This window comes from Ictidomys tridecemlineatus, unplaced genomic scaffold (assembly GCF_052094955.1).
Source record: "Ictidomys tridecemlineatus isolate mIctTri1 unplaced genomic scaffold, mIctTri1.hap1 Scaffold_885, whole genome shotgun sequence".
Lineage (NCBI taxonomy): Eukaryota > Metazoa > Chordata > Mammalia > Rodentia > Sciuridae > Ictidomys > Ictidomys tridecemlineatus.
Genome location: NW_027526125.1, coordinates 60,705 through 77,748, shown reverse-complemented (window position 1 = coordinate 77,748; position 17,044 = coordinate 60,705).

Below are 17,044 nucleotides of genomic sequence, written 5' to 3'. Positions count from 1 at the left end.
GTGTGAGTTAATTACCACTAGCCTTCCTTTTTGGAATTGCTACAGGCAGTCTTTCAAGTGGAAACAAAAGAATGGTGTAACAAAAAAAGCAAATGATCATATAAACATTCTAGGAAAGGAAAATATGCAAATACTGATTCTTTTTATTTATCAGAAAACATTATTATATTTCTCATCACTGACAGCATAAAATATGTTAATTATTAGTAAATCTTAATTTATATCATCTTTATTGATATTATTTTTGAATAATCTCAAATTATTCTTTATTCATGACTCATGTGGCCATTTTATTTATTCTTGCATCTCAATACATAAATTCAATGGTATCTATGAAATTCTTCATTTTTATAATATAGTCTGTGGCTGGGGATATAGCTCAGTTGGTAGGGTGCTTTCCTCACATGCACAAGGCCCTAGATTCAATCCCTTGGGATATAAAGGTAAAATTGAGGTATTATTAACAAATACGGTAAAGTAAAAATGACAAATCAATTTTATAATAACACAGTAAACACTTAAAATAAAGTATACTGGAATAAACTATGTAAATTATTGAGAAAGTCAAAGATATAGTTCCATAAAAATCTAGTAAAGTTCCAGACAGAAACTGTCATTGTGTGTTTGAGAAACAGTTGTAAAAACTTTTTTATTTACATGACAGTATTTAGGACAGTGAGATAAGGGTTTGGCTAGGTAGATATTTTCATACTTGGAAAGTCATAATATTAGGGAAATATTGGGATAAATGTGGTAGGCAAGACACAAAAACCATTTTTGAAGAGTGTGATGGTTGGAATGTAGTTAGTTCAGTTATTATAGAAGAAAGTATGGAGAGTCCTCCAAAAAATAAAAATAGAGCTACCACATATCTTGAAATTCCACTATTGGGGGGTATACAAAAAGGAATGAAATGAGCATGGCAAAGAAACACCTGCACTACCCTACTGATTGCAGCACTGTTCATAATAGCCAGGAAATGAAAACAACAGATGTGCCCATAAACTGACAAATGGATAAAGAAAATGTGATATATACAAACAAATATTATTTGACCACAAAATTAAAAGAAGTCCTGTCATATGCAACAACAGAAATAAACATGGAGGACATTAAGTTAAATAAAATAATCCAGGCACAGAAAAACAAATATTACCTGATTCCACTTATATGTGAATTCTACAAAAGTCAATCTCATAGATGTTGAGAGAATAGTTGTTACCAGAAGCTGGAAAGAGTGTAGAGGGTGGGAGGATGGAGAGAGATTGGTCAACCAGAACACCATTACAGTTAGGATGAATAAGTTCTTGTGTTCTATGGCAGAGGCGGGTGAATACAGCATTGAATAACTGAAATTAGATAGAAAGGAGGATATTTAAAATATATTTACAATAAAAATGATAAAAGTTGAGATAGATATTACCCAGGAATCAAAGTAATTACATTGTACATACTAATATGTACTTATGAGATGTTAAACAATATAAATCATTGAGAGAAGAAATATTGCCTGGGACCTCAGAATAAATGAGAAGAAAAGCCAGGCACTGTGGTGCACACCTGTAATGTCCATGAGTTTAGAGACTGAGATAGGAGGATGCCCTCTAGGAAAGAATACAGGTGATTTGGATAAGGCAGACGGGAGTGAAGGGAGTGGAGGAGGGTAAGAGGGTAGGAAGAATAGTGGAATGAATTAGACATTATTAACCTATATACATACATTATTACATGACCAGTGTGAATCTACATCATGTATAACCAAAAGAATGAGAAGTTATACTCCATTTATGTATGTCAAAATACATTTTATTCTCAATTATAACTCATATGAACAAATAAAACAATCAAGTATGCATCCCTTTTCTCCATTTATACCATCATCATTCTAAACCAAACCACTAGCTGGGGCTTGGAGGCCCTGGGATACATCACAGAACTGCTGTGGGAAACCAAAATTTCCACATTTAATTTCCTCATGAGAGCCCTCATTTGCATTTTGAGGTATTCTAAATAGAAAAAAAATATGAAATGAACTTATACAAATATAATCAACACTCAGAAAGGTATTCTACATAATTGAAAATCTAAAGTGACAGGATTTCAAAGCATACACAAACACACACACACACACACACACACACACGTATATGTTGAGGTGTAGCCACAACCCCAGCCCAGGAATTCAGTGCTACATATTTTAATGGAAATATGTAAGCTTGGTTGCATCTGCTACACTTAAAAATACTTCTAAGAAATGATACTCCTCATATAATCTCAATCCCACTGTGAAATCCCAAAAGTAAAAAAATAATTAATTATAATAGTGCTGGTTAATGTTAATATTCTTAATTGCCTACTTTGATGCCAACTTGTAAAACCCCTAAGTAAAACCTCGTTATAACAAATGACCTTGTGGTAAAAATAGAAATTAACCCTAACTTTGCTACCAGCTTCTTTTATCAGATGGTGATCATAATAAATTCCCACCTATAGAACATGAACAGAGGCTCAAACATATCGAATGATGAAGTGAAAAAATAGAAAACCTTTTTTTACTAAAACTGGTTCTATGAACAAAAATATTGACATGAAATATGTGTGTTACTATAAAGACATGTACTTACAAAATGCATGTCTCAACAGAGCAAAATGTCACCAGAAGACAAATGCCTTAAAAACCTGACCATTTCAACTACAGTTTATCTCCCATTTTAAGACAAAAACAACTGATAATTAAATTTCCATGAAGCTTGAGTAACACACACTGGACAAAATACACATCAAAGTATTTCAGAATGAATATACCCTTTGCACAGCAGAAAGGGAAATGCCAATGGATGAGTAATTGTACTTACTGGGAAATAGTGAACTAAAAAGCAAAGTAAATGAGGACTTACAAAAATGGTTTCCATAAAAATGATTGATTTAAAATATGAAAGTCATTGATATATAAACAATGAATCATTACAAATCACCTAATTGTAATAAAATATAAGTTACAAGAAAAACACATAAATTATATGTACAGAATGTAGAGAATAGACTTATACTAAAAACTTGCAATTTATTCTTTTGGGGAGACAAACAAAAGAAAACACTGGCAGATAAAGTTGAGAACACAGCTTTTAAAATGATACACCATACACACAGCTTTAAAAATGATACATGCATACTCCCATTTAAACCAGGTGTTCCGCTTTCTCCCTTTAACATCCTCCCATTCAGACCAGCCCCCAACCAGTTTCCCTTCACACTTACTCCCCCAACAAGGCCCCACTATTGAAGCCAGGTACCAGCCCTAAAACCTCTACCACACAAACTCAGCTGCCTCCAGGAGCACCCAGGAACAGCACCCAAGTGCCTCTGCCCCACTGCCCTACAACCTCTGCCACACCCACTCAGCTCATGTCAAGAGCACCCAGGAACAGCACACTAACTCCTATGCCCCACTTCCCTACCTCCACAGGCCTTAGCACTAGTGCCCCCTCCAGGCACTCACTCAGAGCAGGCAGCCACTACCCCACATAGCTGCCAGTCCCTCTGCACCTCTCCAGCCAGGGTGGCGCCCCCAGAGGCCTCACCACCTGTGTCTGCTCCAGTCATCACCTTGCAGCCACAGGCACTGAGTGCCCCCTCCCCACACACTAACCCACCTAGATTCTGGTCCCAGGACACCTCTCCTGCAAGGGTCCAACCCCCACAGGCCTCAGAAAGAGGCTCCTCTCAAGGAACCACCTCAGAGGGGCCAGCACAGCATGCCCCCTCCACACACACTACCCCACCCAGCTCTAACCCATCCAGCTCCAGTCCCCAATGCCTCTCCAGCCAGGGCTGTGCCCCCACAGGCATCCCCTCAAGTAACTGCCTCCCAGAGACAGGCACAGTGTGCCCCATCACCACACATTACCCACCAAACTCCTTCACCACCCAGCTCCAGTTCTCTAAAACCTCTCCTCCCAGAGCCATATGCCACATGCCACTGGGGACACTGGAGTCCTCCCTACCTGAGACTGTCCTCATAAGTCCACAAAGACCAACAGGAGGTGGTGGTGAGGGCCATGCTGCCACTGTGGGAGGCCCAACATCCTCACCCATGAATGAGAAAGGACGGCAAGGACACCTTCCCAGAGGGTGACATAGTCTAGGAGCAAGACTGGAGCAGCCCAGGCAGCCATCAGTAGAAAGAATCTGTGTGATTTGAAGGCCCCAGATTCTCCACAATCTACAGTACACTTTTAGGCTGCCCAGAAATCCACTGTGCAGACGCAGTTTGGGATAAGTCCCTGCATGAATCAGTGAATGTGTGCAAACTGCATGCACATGTGTGCAAGGGCGGGGCTATGTGCAGGGATGTTCCCAGGCCCTACCTCACAGTTATAGAAACAGTTCAGCCCTCCAAAGGTACTACCTCACTCAGCTCTGGTCCCCTAAGACCTCTCCAGCCAGGGTTGTGCCCCTACAAGCCTCAGGAAAACTGCCCCCTCTAGCTAACCCCTAGCAAGAACAGGCACAGTGCACTTCTCCCCACAAAAGTTCCTACCCCATCAAGCTCCACCCCATTCAGCTCTGGTCTCCCAATAACTCTCCAGCCAGGACTGCACCCCCACAAGCCTCAGCACAAGCACCCACTGTAGGCATTGCATTGCAGCAACAGGCACAGCAAGTACCCTCCCCATGTACTACCCCATCCAGTTCCTGGTGCCCTAACACCTCTCCAGTGAGGGCCTTGTTCCCACAGGCCTCAGAAAGAGCGCCCCCTCCAGGCATCTCCTCACAGGTACAAACACAGTGTACCCCCTCCCCACCAACTACCTCACCCAGCTCCGTTCCCCTGAAGCCTCTTCAGCCAGGGCGGTGCCCCCAAAGGCCTCAGCATGAGCTTCCTCTCCAGGCACCACTTTACAGAAACAGCGTGCCCCCTCCTCACACACTACAACACCTAGCACCTACCCCATCCAGTCTGGTCCCCCAACACCTCTCCAGCCAGGGCCATATGCCACACATTGCTGAGGACACTGGAAGTCTCCCTACCTAGGCTCTGCTCCCAGGTTCAGCAGGAAGGATCTCAGGTACTTGAGGACATGCTTCTCCACTGTCTACTGGCCACTTCTGGATGCCTGGAAATGCAGAGCACAGAAACAGTTTGCAATATGCCTGCCCAAGCTTGTGTGCTTCATGAACTCACCTGTGTGTTGAGGGTGGGGCTTTGCCCAGAAATGTTACCAAGTAATGCCTAGTGGCAACAGGCACAGTGTGCCTCCTCCCCAGACACTACCCCACCCAGCTCAGGTCCCTTAAGATCTCCAGCCAGGACCCTTCCCCCACAAGCCTCAGCATGGTCACCCCTTCAGGCACTGCCTCTTAGGGACAGCACAGGGCATCCCCTCCCCTGCACTATCCCACCCAGCTCCTACCCCACGGAGCTCCTACCTCACCCATCTCCTACCCCTTCCACCTCCTACCCCACCCTGCTCCAAGTTCCCTAAGAACTATCCAGCAAGGTTCCTATCCCAAACAGGACTCAGCAGGGTCGGCGCATCCATGAACCTCCTTACAGGGAGAGAGACACACTTTGCCTCTTCCCCATGCATTACTTACCCAGCTCTGGTCCCATGATGCCCCTCCAGCCAGTGCTGCACTCCACAAACTGCTGGACACACTAGTGCCCTCCCTACCTGAGGCTCTCCACTGGGATCCACAATGTCCAACAGGAGCACCGTGGTGAGCACCAGGCTGCCTTTGTGGGAAGCCTCACATTCTCACCAGGAACTGCAAAGTGGAAAGCCAGAAGGGACTTCATCCCAGAGGGTGACAAAGCTTCTTGGCCAGGAGCAGAGCAGGCCAGGCAGCCTTCCGAAGGTAGGTCCTCAGCTACGTGAAGCCACTTGCTTCTTCACCATCTGCCTGAAACTTCTAGGCCTCAGGAAACCCACTGCACAGAAGTAGTTCGCAGTGTGTCCGTGCGTGCGTGCGTGCATCCCTGCGAGCATCCGTGCGTGCGTGCATCCCTGCGAGCATCCGTGCGTGCGTGCGTGCGGAGTCCGTGCGTGCGTGCGGAGTCCGTGCGTGCGGAGTCCGTGCGTGCGGAGTCCGTGCATGCATGCGTCCGTGCGTGCGTGCGTCCATGCGTGCGTGCGTCCATGCATCTGACTGGTGCTCCCCATGCCCTGGCTAGAGGAAGGACTGATAACACACCCCCATGTACTGTCTTCAGGAATTGGGGTGGGGTCACCAGGGAGGACCCCCAGGATATGGAAGCTATGCTAAAGAAGGGAGCATCCTGGACACAGAGGCTGACACCCATGCCTACCCTGTGTCTAGTCCCAGAGGTAACCATCCTGGAGCCCCTGCAAGACATGCAGCTGAATGAAGGCCAGGATGCCCACTTCCGGTGCCGGCTGTCCAGAGCTGCAAGCCAGGAAGCCCGCTGGGCTTTGGGAGGGGTACCTCTGCAGGCCAACGAGATGAATGACATCACCATGGAGCAGGGCATGCTTCACTTGCTCACCCTGCACAAGGTGGGGCTCTGGGACCTGTTCCACTTGAACAGGGATGGTTCCAGCTCCATTCAGAAAGACCATCCATTAGGGGGTCGGGTTAGGGAGGTGATGAGCCCCATCACTGGGGGCTGGCTAGATGGACCAGTCCTTCCTGTCAGGATGAGTTGGCCAGGACTGAGCATCTTCCTCCCTGTGTCCTCAGGTGACCCCTGAAGATGCGGGAGCCATCAGTTTCCGAGTGGGTTCATGCAGCTCAGAAGCCCAGCTGAAAGTCACAGGTGGGCAGCTCTCTTCCATACCTAGGCCCTGGCCTGTGGATGCCTGTTTTCTGGACACCATAGCATCTTGCCTAGTGGCAGCTGGTGTGTGTGAGTGTGTGTGTGTGTTGGTGTGGGGAAGAAACCCTAGACTTAGCAATTTTCCAGTCCTTGATCCCTCAAGTCATGGAGTGGGGTAGGCTGGTGAAGATCTTGAGGAATACTGTGTATAGGGGGAGCACAGGCCAGGATTGGTATTCTCTGTAGGAGAGCTTTGCTGCCTTGGACCCTGAGGTTGAGACAGGGTCTTCTGGACATCATCTTCCAATGCCTGACCTTCTGATATGGTCCATGTGGGCCCACACACATCCATGTTGAAACGCTCTTGCATACCACACAAGCTCAAAGGTGTGGATGCAACAGCTGATGCGTGACACCTGTGTGGACTCAGGCATGGTGCACATGGCCCCAGAATGCAAACAGGACTTTAGGAATCTTCAACTTGGATTGTACCTTGACTCCACAGGTCACTCTTGAGTGCATTCCCTTACTGCCCTATTCCTGGTTCTCAGACTGGTCCCATCGGTCCACACAAATCATCCATTCATCCGTCCACCCATTAACCACCTCTCCATCCACCCTCCCATCCATCCATCTCTATCCATACGTTTATTTATCAACCATCCATCCATCTACCATTCATTCATTTACTACCACCATCTGTTCACTGTCCACTCATGCACCCATTATCCATCTATCTATCCCTCCACTTTCCATTCATCTATTACCTATCTTCCATATCTAGCTATCCACATACCTTTCCACTCATCCTCTGTACATCCATTTATCACACATTCATCCATCTACCACCAGTTAATTATCCTTCTGTCCATCCACTAACCTATTAACTATCCATCCATCCACCCATCAACCATCTACCAGCCACTATCAAACCACTTATCTACTCACCATTGAGCAAGCCCCTACCATGGTCAAGTCCTGGACCTTGAGGTCCAAAGGTAGCTTTGCCCTCAGGGATTCCCCGTCTGCTTGGTGGAGCTGGACATGGAGACAGTGTATGTTTGAATCTCATGCTCTCCTCCCCACAAACCTAAAGAATAAACAGATATGGTCAGCTCTGTGGCCTGGGGGCTGGGAAAGGCTACTTAGTGCCTTAGGTTGAGTGATGAAGATGAAGTGTCATGGGTTTCCTGAATGGGAGCAGTGCAGGAAGGGCCTTGTGTGTTCCTGGGGCGATGACTATGTGGGAGTGACATGGCTCTGAGTCCCTAGCCTGGGAAAGATGGCTCATTATGCATCAGGACAGTGATCTCAAGGGGAGGGCCCTGGGCCTAGGTGTGTGAATGGATGTCCAGGTAGGGGTGTGATAGGTAGGCCTGGGAACTATTGCTCGGGGCAAGACCCAGGAGCTGGCAGAGCAGGAGAAGGAGGTGCAGATGTACACTTGGGGAAGGCAGGTGCTGGTGGGGTGCATTGAAGGGGAGGAGTGTGGAGAGGCTCCTGAGGGAGGGCTTGCTGGGGTGGGCATGGGGGCTGCCCCGCACATCACTGTCCTGATGGGCTCTGGTGTCTGCCAGTGACTCTCACCTGCCCCTTGTGACCCGCCTCCTGGGGTAAAGGCATCTAGGCCTTACCAAGCTGAACAGTGTCTCTGTCTTCACAAGGAGGCCCCAGGATGGCCTGTGGAAAGCGCTCAGAGAAGCACAGGGTGGGGGTGACATCCTCCCTGCCTGGCCCTAGGCAGCAGGTGGTGGAAGAAGTCTCTGTCTGGTCCTACTGGCTGGCCTGTGGGGATGGGAGGATTAGACGTGGATGCTGGTATCCTCTTCCTCCAACCACCCTGAGTGTCCATCAGGAGGTAGACAGGATGGAGACTGTATGGAGGGCACAGGAGGGCAGCCATGATTCATCTGGAAAGGCCCTGAGCTTGGACCTTCTGTGTGACAGGAACAGGAATATTTGGATCCAGCATCAGGGCCCTGAACCCTGGGGCTGAGGGACTTCAGAGGAAAACTGGATGAGGTGCCCTCTTGGGATTGAAGGTGCCCCCAAGGACAGAGAGGTCCCCTTTTGAGGCCAGCCACCACCCCTGGGGAGAAGCAGGTGCTGGGACCTCTGCTTCCTGCCCTAACCTGGGTCAGACGAGGCATCCGCACTAGAAGGAGCTCCAGTCATGGGGCTTGGGGCTTGTCTGCTCTCCTGATGATCAGGGTACCATGCATGGCATGGTCTCCTCTGGGTGAAACCTGTAGTGTTCTGATGGGGTGTGAGCTGGGCTCACCGTGGTGGTCTCTGTGCCTCCCTCTGTGATGAGGGTGGATTTCTAGACCCCAGGGCTCAGGTCATCCTTTTGGTCTGGATGGTGCCAGCAGGCCCCAGGGTGGCCCCACACCAGTGGGTCTCAGAACTAGGCCAGCACATCCCATTTCTGACATCTGTTCTAGAGAATGGTCACTATTCTCTTCCTGTCATACTTCCTCAACCTAGAACATTTGACCAGACAGTTCCAATAGACATAAGCAGTTCTCCAGTGGACACCTACTGGGTGTCTTGTGATTCAGTTCTGACACTATCTACGCAGATTTAGCACAGACCCTGCAAGCTAAGGGCTCAGTCCATAGGCTTCCCCAGCTTCAGATGTCAATGGCAAATCTCAGGTTGCTACCCAAACTTCTGAGTGGCTTCAAGTGAGGGCTCCCACTGTCCTCTCCTCATGCTTGACCAGTTTGCTAGGGAAACTCACAGAATTCAGGGACACACTCATCTTGGATAGCTTGTTGCAGAGGATCCTGCTCAGGGACAGCCAGGTGAAAGACAAGAATGGGAAAGGACACAGATTCCATGTCCTCTCCACGCTGCCCTCCCAGCCTGTGTTCAGCATTGTGGAAGCTCATCTAGTCTTGTTAAGAGTTTGTCTTATGGAGATTGATGTCCAACCACCCTGCTTTCTCAGAGGATGGGGCTGAGCCTTGTAACCCTGTAATCACTTGATCTTCTTGGTGACGAGTCCTTTCCTGAAGCTGTCTCAGGGCTGGGCCTGAGTCACCCCATTAACATAATCTCACGTGTGATTAAAAGAAAAAAAGAGCCTGTTATATATAATGGAAGGACTTGCAGCATTTTCAGGAGATTCTGCTGGGTTAGGAGCTCTGGGCCAGAAACTGGGCATAAAGACAAAACCTGCTATCATAAGACACACCTGCACCAGTAGACCCAGGTAGCCTCTAAGTGATGAACCCAGCCCTCCTTCTTGTCCTCTTATGCAGAGGCTGCACTGTGCCTGGTTCGTGGCCTGCAGAGTGTGGACGTCTTCGCAGGGGAGGTGGCCACGTTCTCCTGTGAGGTGTCTCGTGCAGGTGGGCCAGAGGCCCGCTGGTGGCTGGATGGCACCTTGCTACAGGACAGCCCCCAGAGTGCCATCACTGTGCGTGATGGGACCTTTCACTCCCTCACACTCTCGGGCCTGGGGGTGGCCGACTCAGGCACCATCACCTTCCGCACAGGGCCCCTGGTCTCCACAGCCAAGTTATTGGTCAAAGGTATTGACCACTGGGGACTCCCCCATGCTGGTGCTTCTGCTCCTGCTGCCACATGCTTCCTGCGGGCTCCTGGGGAAAGGGGGAAGATGGGCACTGAAGGAGGACACTGTCCCCAGAGCCAGAGGCTGGGCATCACTATACATGTGCCACCTACCCTGGGCACCCCCAGGAGGCACAGTGGGCAGCTCTTACTTTTGAATGGGAGATCTAGCTGGAGGCTAGGTCCACTGCCACCTGCCAGGTAGGGCCAGTGCATTGCCGCCTGCTTGGCCACCAGTCACCTAGTTAGCTGCACATCCCCAGCCACGGGGGCCAGTCCCTTTGGGGGACTTTTTGGGTTTCTGAGGGGAGGCCCATGCCCTTGGCCCTGGCCTACCTGTCCCTGCTCACATCTGCTCCTCTGCTGTGAGCTCAGCTGAGATCTGTGCCCTTCTGGGGAGGAGCTGGCCAGACAGGGAGAGTAACAGCTGCTAGGATCTCCCTAGCCTCTTCCCAACAGCTCTGTCTGGTTCCTGCTATGTGCTGTCATGTAAAATGTGTTGAGATTTCAACAAATGGAGATGGAATGTGGGCTCTGGGTGGGCAGCAAGGCCCCTGGAGAGGAGCAAGCAGGGCAGGGGTTCTGGGTTCTGGGGCAGGCCCTAGGACATCCAGAGGAGCCTTTCCAGTGGCGTATGTTTCTGGGGGCCAGCAGGTATGTGGGGCCAGAGGAGCTCTGCCTGGACAGAGGTGAAGCCTAGGCACTATGCTCATGGGTGAGGTGTGTCTGATGGAGGGCTCTGGGCTGCGTTGTGGGTTCCCTTCCTAGCCACATGCCAGGCAGCTCCTGCTAAACTGTCACCATGAAGCTCCATGCTTGCAGCCACTGAAGCCACTAACACTGAGTGGGGTGGGTGGGCCATGGTGGTGCTGTTCCTCAGGGCTGATGCATGTCCGGCATGTTGGCCGACAGATCCTAAGGTGGAGGTGGTCAGTGCCATGCAGGACCTGGCAGTGGAGGAGGGTGGCTCTGCCGAACTCCTCTGCCAATACTCACGGCCGGTGCAGGCCACGTGGAACATGGACGAGAGGGAGGTACACGCAGATGGGCACCGTGTCATCATAGAGCAGGACTGGACTCTGGCCAGGCTGACCTTCAGGCCAGCCCTGCCCTGTGACAGTGGCATCTATTCTTGTGAGGCCGCAGGCACTGGCGTGGTGGCACTGCTACAAGTGCAAGGTGAGGCCACCTGGCGGGCAGCCCAGGTCCAGCACGGCTTTGGCGTGGCTCTGGCCATGCAGCAATGGTGGAGTGGCAGGCAGCAACAGCCAGCTATGCACTGCAGGGGACCTACATAGTGGGAACATGCCTGGGAGGTGGCAGGCAACCTGCCTTAGGCCTGCACTGCTGCTGGATCAGGGCATGCTGCTGCTGAGCTTGTGCTTCTGGGAGGAACCATGGCCAAGAGAACCTGAAAGGGAGGAGGGGACAGGGGCCGAGGACCAGGGAGGCCTCCATCAGCAGGGCTATGGGGGGAATGTACCTGAGCAGTAGCAGGGCCAGGAGTGCTATTGGGACACGAGGACAGGGTTGTCCATGCCTGTGACTGAGCTGGCTGGGTGGTGTGAGTCTGCGGTCTGTGAACACCTGTGAGTTTCCTGTGGTCAGGAGACCACTGTTGATGTGAGGGGCCCAAAGGGTGGGCAGGGTGTGGAGGGAACACTACAGGCCTGGGTGCCGCCCTCCTGAAAATGCTGGCTCTCCCAAGGGACAGTGAGGTCAGCAGTCCCTGAGCCTTTCTCTCCCTACAGCCAAGAACACTGTGGTCCAGGGCCTGGAGAATGTGGATGTGCCTGAGGGCGGGGAGGCCTTGTTTGAGTGCCAGCTGTCCCGGCCTGAGGTGGCTTCCCACACCTGGCTGTTGGACGATGAGCCCGTGCACACCTCGGAGAACGCAGAGGTGGTATATTTCGAGAACGGCCTGCGACACCTACTGCTGCTCAAAAACCTGAGGCCACAGGACAGTTGTCGGGTGACTTTCCTGGCTGGGGACATGGTCACGTCTGCTTTCCTCACCGTCAGAGGTAATGGCAATGAGAGCTGATGGGGTGGAGGTCGGTGAGACCTCTCCCACAGTAGGTTGGGCCACTTTCTGGGCAGCCCAAGGTGGCTTCCAGGACTCTCCCACCAGAAGGGAAGTTGCTCCTTGGGAACCCCCACTCTACCTCCAAAAAGAGTTGTCTGGACTGCTCACTCAGGGGATGGGGCCTGGGACAGGAGCAGCTTGCAGGAGAGTCCTCCACCTGGGCTGGTGGCCTCTGGGAGAGTGCTGGGGTCCTGCACAGCTGCCTGATCAGGGTATGCTGCTGCTGAGCTTGTGCTTCTGGGGGACCCATGACCAAGAGAACCCGAGAGGGAGTGGGGACAGGGGCCGAGGACCAGGGAGGCCTCCATCAGCAGGGCCATGGGGGGAGTGTACCTGCACAGCAGCAGGGCCAGGCGTGCTGTTGGGACATGAGGACAGGTTTTGTCTATGCCTGTGACTGAGCCGGCTGGGTGGTGTGAGTCTGCGGGCTGTGAACACCTGGGAGAGGGCAGGGCCTGGAGAGTTGGCTGGAGGCAGGATATCAGTCTTTGAGACAAGCGGCTAGGGAATGGAGTGAGATGTGGGGAGCCTGAAAGGGGTCTCCAAGACTCCTCCAGGGGCTGGGCAGCGCTCCCAGGACTGGAGTGCAGCTTCCAGTGCAGGGCATGTGTCTCCCAGGCCCCTCCAGCGTGGGGCTCTGCAGGTAGGGAGAGCTGGTGGAGATGGGGTCTCTGTCCACTCCCACTCAGTGGGAGACCCAGTGGGCCATGCTGGGCTTGCCCACTCTGGACCCTCCTACACACCAGCATTCATTCCACCCCTGACTGCAGGCTGGCGCCTGGAAGTCCTGGAGGCCCCCAAGGATGTGGTGGTGCAAGCCGGCACGCAGGCTTGCTTTACCTGTGTGCTCAGAGAGGCCCTGCCAGTGGGCAAAGCCACCTGGTACATCAACGGAACTATGGTACAGCCTGACAATGACTGGACCTTCACTGCTGATGGCAGCCACCACACCCTGCTGCTACACAATGCACAGCTACACCACGCTGGGGAAGTCACCTTTGCTGCCCGAGACGCAGTGACATCAACTCGACTTTCGGTGTTGGGTGGGTGGTTTGTGTGTGTGAAGGTGTGTCCCTTCTCTGCAGATTGGGTCACACTCCTGACACCAGGGTGGATGACCATCCTGGGCTGGGTCCTGCTATGAATCTGTCCCACCCCCAGAGTCTTAGGATGCTCCCTCCATTCCTAGGTGGCTTAACCTGCAGGTGTGTGGGCCAGGTCACTAAAGTCTCAGGGCTGCTGTTGATCAGATGTGTCCTGGCTCAGCCCTGAGTACCCCCTGAGGCCATGGTCCCCAGATCACCACCTACCTTCCCCTGCTTTGTACCTGTGAGAGGTCCAAGCTGGGCCCTGGAGGGGTGGGCAGGAGGCGCAAGCTTGCCAATCCATACATGCTGGGGGCTCTCACTGGCCTCCCACTCAGAGTGGGCTCTAGGTATGGTCTCATGATGGTAGAGAAACGTATCAGCATCCCTTGCTACCAGGGCTCAGGGGAGGTGATCTGCCCAGTGCCTACACTGTGTCTAATTAATTGCACATGTGTGAATTCTATTTGGTGTCTTATTAATTGGTGTCTAATTAATTAACAAATTCTATTTGTCTAATTAATTAGCACATGGGCTGGTACACATAGGTCATTTGTGTGGTCTCTGTGATTACATGGCTGTGGACATCCCAGAGCATCTGCCCGGCACCTGCCCCTGGCCAGGCAGCACCCTCCACCCTGGAATCACAGAGCTAGGTGAGCTTCTGCTGGCTAGAGGTGACAAGATGGGGTCCTAGGCTTTCCCCACATGCGGGGGGATGAGGTGTGAAGATGGAAGACCCTGGTCCTTGCTGTGGGGGCTTCCTGCGCCTCCTTCCCTAAGGTTGGCCTTCTTTCCTGCCTACTGGCTTGGCCTGGGGCAGTCAAGGAGTGCACAAGAGGCCACAGGACCACCCCATTACCTCTGAGTACCACACGGCCAGAGTGGATGGACCTGCCCACCCATGAGCTGTCCTTGGCAGGACTGCCCCCATCTCATGACTCAGTTAACTGGGGGAGGTTACCGGATGGGGACGGTCTGTCCCTGGGCCCCAGAACCAGTCACCGTCTCCTGCTCCAGGACTTCCTGGATGAGAGGCTGTGGCACCTCTGGGATCTCAGCTGCTGGGAGATGAGGAGCCTCGTGAGACAGAGCTGGGCTGGGGCTCAAGGGACCCTCCTCGGCCCTGCACTGCCCAGCTGTCCCCCACATCACCAGGCCAGGGTGTGTGTATGCTCAGCAAGACCACTGCTTGCAGGGACCTGGGGGCCATGGGTGAGACTGTCCCCAAAGCCCAGGTTCAGCCCATGGCTCAGCATGTGCATGCTGGCTGGGGTCCATTCTGCAGGCACCTGCCCCACCAGGGACACCCACTTCAGTGTCCCTGCCCAGCAGCTAGGCTACCATCCAGGTAACATCCTGACAGCATAGGTCGGTGACCCAGGAAAGTGGCTATATCCCACGCCATGGGTGCCATAGGCTCTGGCAGCTTCCTACGGGCAGGAGAGACTGCAGGTGACGTCACCCAGCACTACAAGTTGTATTGTGGCCATAGCACACAGACAAGGCCCACTCTATCAGTGGCCAGGGACAAAACAGAGGATAGCCTAGCAGACTGGCTAGAAAAGTAGGGCTTAGGGTGACCAGGTGGTCACTTAGAGCAGGCGGTGGTGCCCTTGGGGAGGTTCTCCAGGGCCCTGAGGCTGGCTGCAGGTGAACTGAGGCATCTCAGGCTGGAGCCAGCACTTGGGTGGGCAGGGAGGGGCAATGTGCTGGGCCTCCAAGGACAGGGCTGGATGGAGGCTGAACTTAGGGGAACCCCTCCATCTTCAGGCAGGACACAGGGAATGAGTGGAGGGAAAGGGAGCCCAGGATGGGAAGGGGCTCGGCTTGCTCCCCAAAGCAGCAGCAGAGAAAGTGAACACCAGTGCCAAGGCAGGCCAAGCAACACCAGGGGTTTGCTCCATCACCGCGTTCCTGGACACCAGAACTCTGTGGCCACTCTGATCCAGCAGCCTCCCACAGAGATGCCATCCCTAGCCTTTGCCTCTCCATCCCCTGTGGGCACCAATCTGTCACAGCTGGTGGTGGTGACAGACAAGATGAAGCTGCCTTACTCTTGGTCCTGAGAGAGACACTGGGCCAGACCTACACCTAACTGACACCATGCTGAGAACGCTGGGGTGGCCATGTGCAAATTCAGAGCCCAAGGACATTCCTTGGCCAGGACAGGGTCAGCACAGGATGTGTCCTTGCAGCCAGTTCCCTGCAGGGCTTACCTGGTGTGCCCGAGGCTTCTGGAGCCTGGGGGCCAGCCTCCTGAAATGCCAGTGGTTCCCTGGGGCCGGGGGTGGGGCTGGCAAAGTCCCCTGCAGAAGGGCCTGGAGCCTCAGGGCCCAGCAGTCTCTGCAGCACAGATGGGACTTCCTGGTCGGCTCCAAGGGAGGGCTGGGCGGAGCCCTCCTGGGTAACACCTATGAAGAGGTGGGTTAGCAGCAGATGGTAAGGCCCAGGGTCTGGTGTGGCCTGATCCCAGGTAGGGGCCTCCAGAGACCAGTCCCTGTCAGAGACAGTCCAGTGGGCTGACCCCAAGCTGGCCTCTCCCACCTGCTTCATTCACCCACCCACTCAGGAGGCTGTGAGGAATGGAGGCTTGGCACAGAGAGAGAAGCCCCAGAACCCACACTGGGGACAGCTACTTCCTCCCCTGGAGCTCAGGCCTGTCCTCACCCAGGTGTCCCATGGAGAACTCCTCCACCTCCTGGGCCAGGGGACCGGGAACCCATCCTTCACCCTTCATGTGCCCCAAATCCTAGCACACACTTCATCCCAAGGCTGGCTGTCCTGCAAGGCTGACTCTGAACCCCAGCTCTAAACCTGGGGGAAGCCTGATACCATGTCAAGGTCCAAGGGAATCATGGGGCTGGTGTCCAGGTGGCCAGAGCCATTGGCCCCCCTCCTGGGGACAGACCCACTGCCCTATCCTTACCCAACTCCATCTGCATAGTAACCATCCACCCTCCACTTACAGCTAGTCCAGGCCATGCTACCCTTCCCTGGCCCCTTCCACCTATCCCTGAAAAACTCTCCAGGCCCCTGCCTGGCATGGCCCATGCCCTTCCCACCTGCCAACCATCTGCAGCCTGAGGATGCTGACCACTCCCATCCCCAGAAGGTCCCTTCCCAGAACCTTCCCCAACCCTCCTGAGCCCCTGCCCAGGAGGGGCACCCAAAATGGAGAGGCAGCTCCAGGATGCCCTCTGTGGGGTCAGGGAACCCACCCTCCCCTTCCCCATCCAAGAGGTCAGTGGATCCCTGGGAAGCCTCACGGTTGGAGCTCGGCACAGAGTGGTTCCCACCCCTCTGACAGATGCTAGGTTGTCCTGGGTCACCTCAGCTGGGGACAAAGGGGTAAACCTCTAGATGCCAAGAACTTGGGACCACCATATCACACCCCCACATCACATCTGTCCTGACACTAGCCTCAGCTGCCAGGTAGAGGAAAGCCTGCACTGCTCCTGGTGGGCCAGAGGGACAATTATGGGTGATTCTGGTCATATCATGTGTCCACAGGAC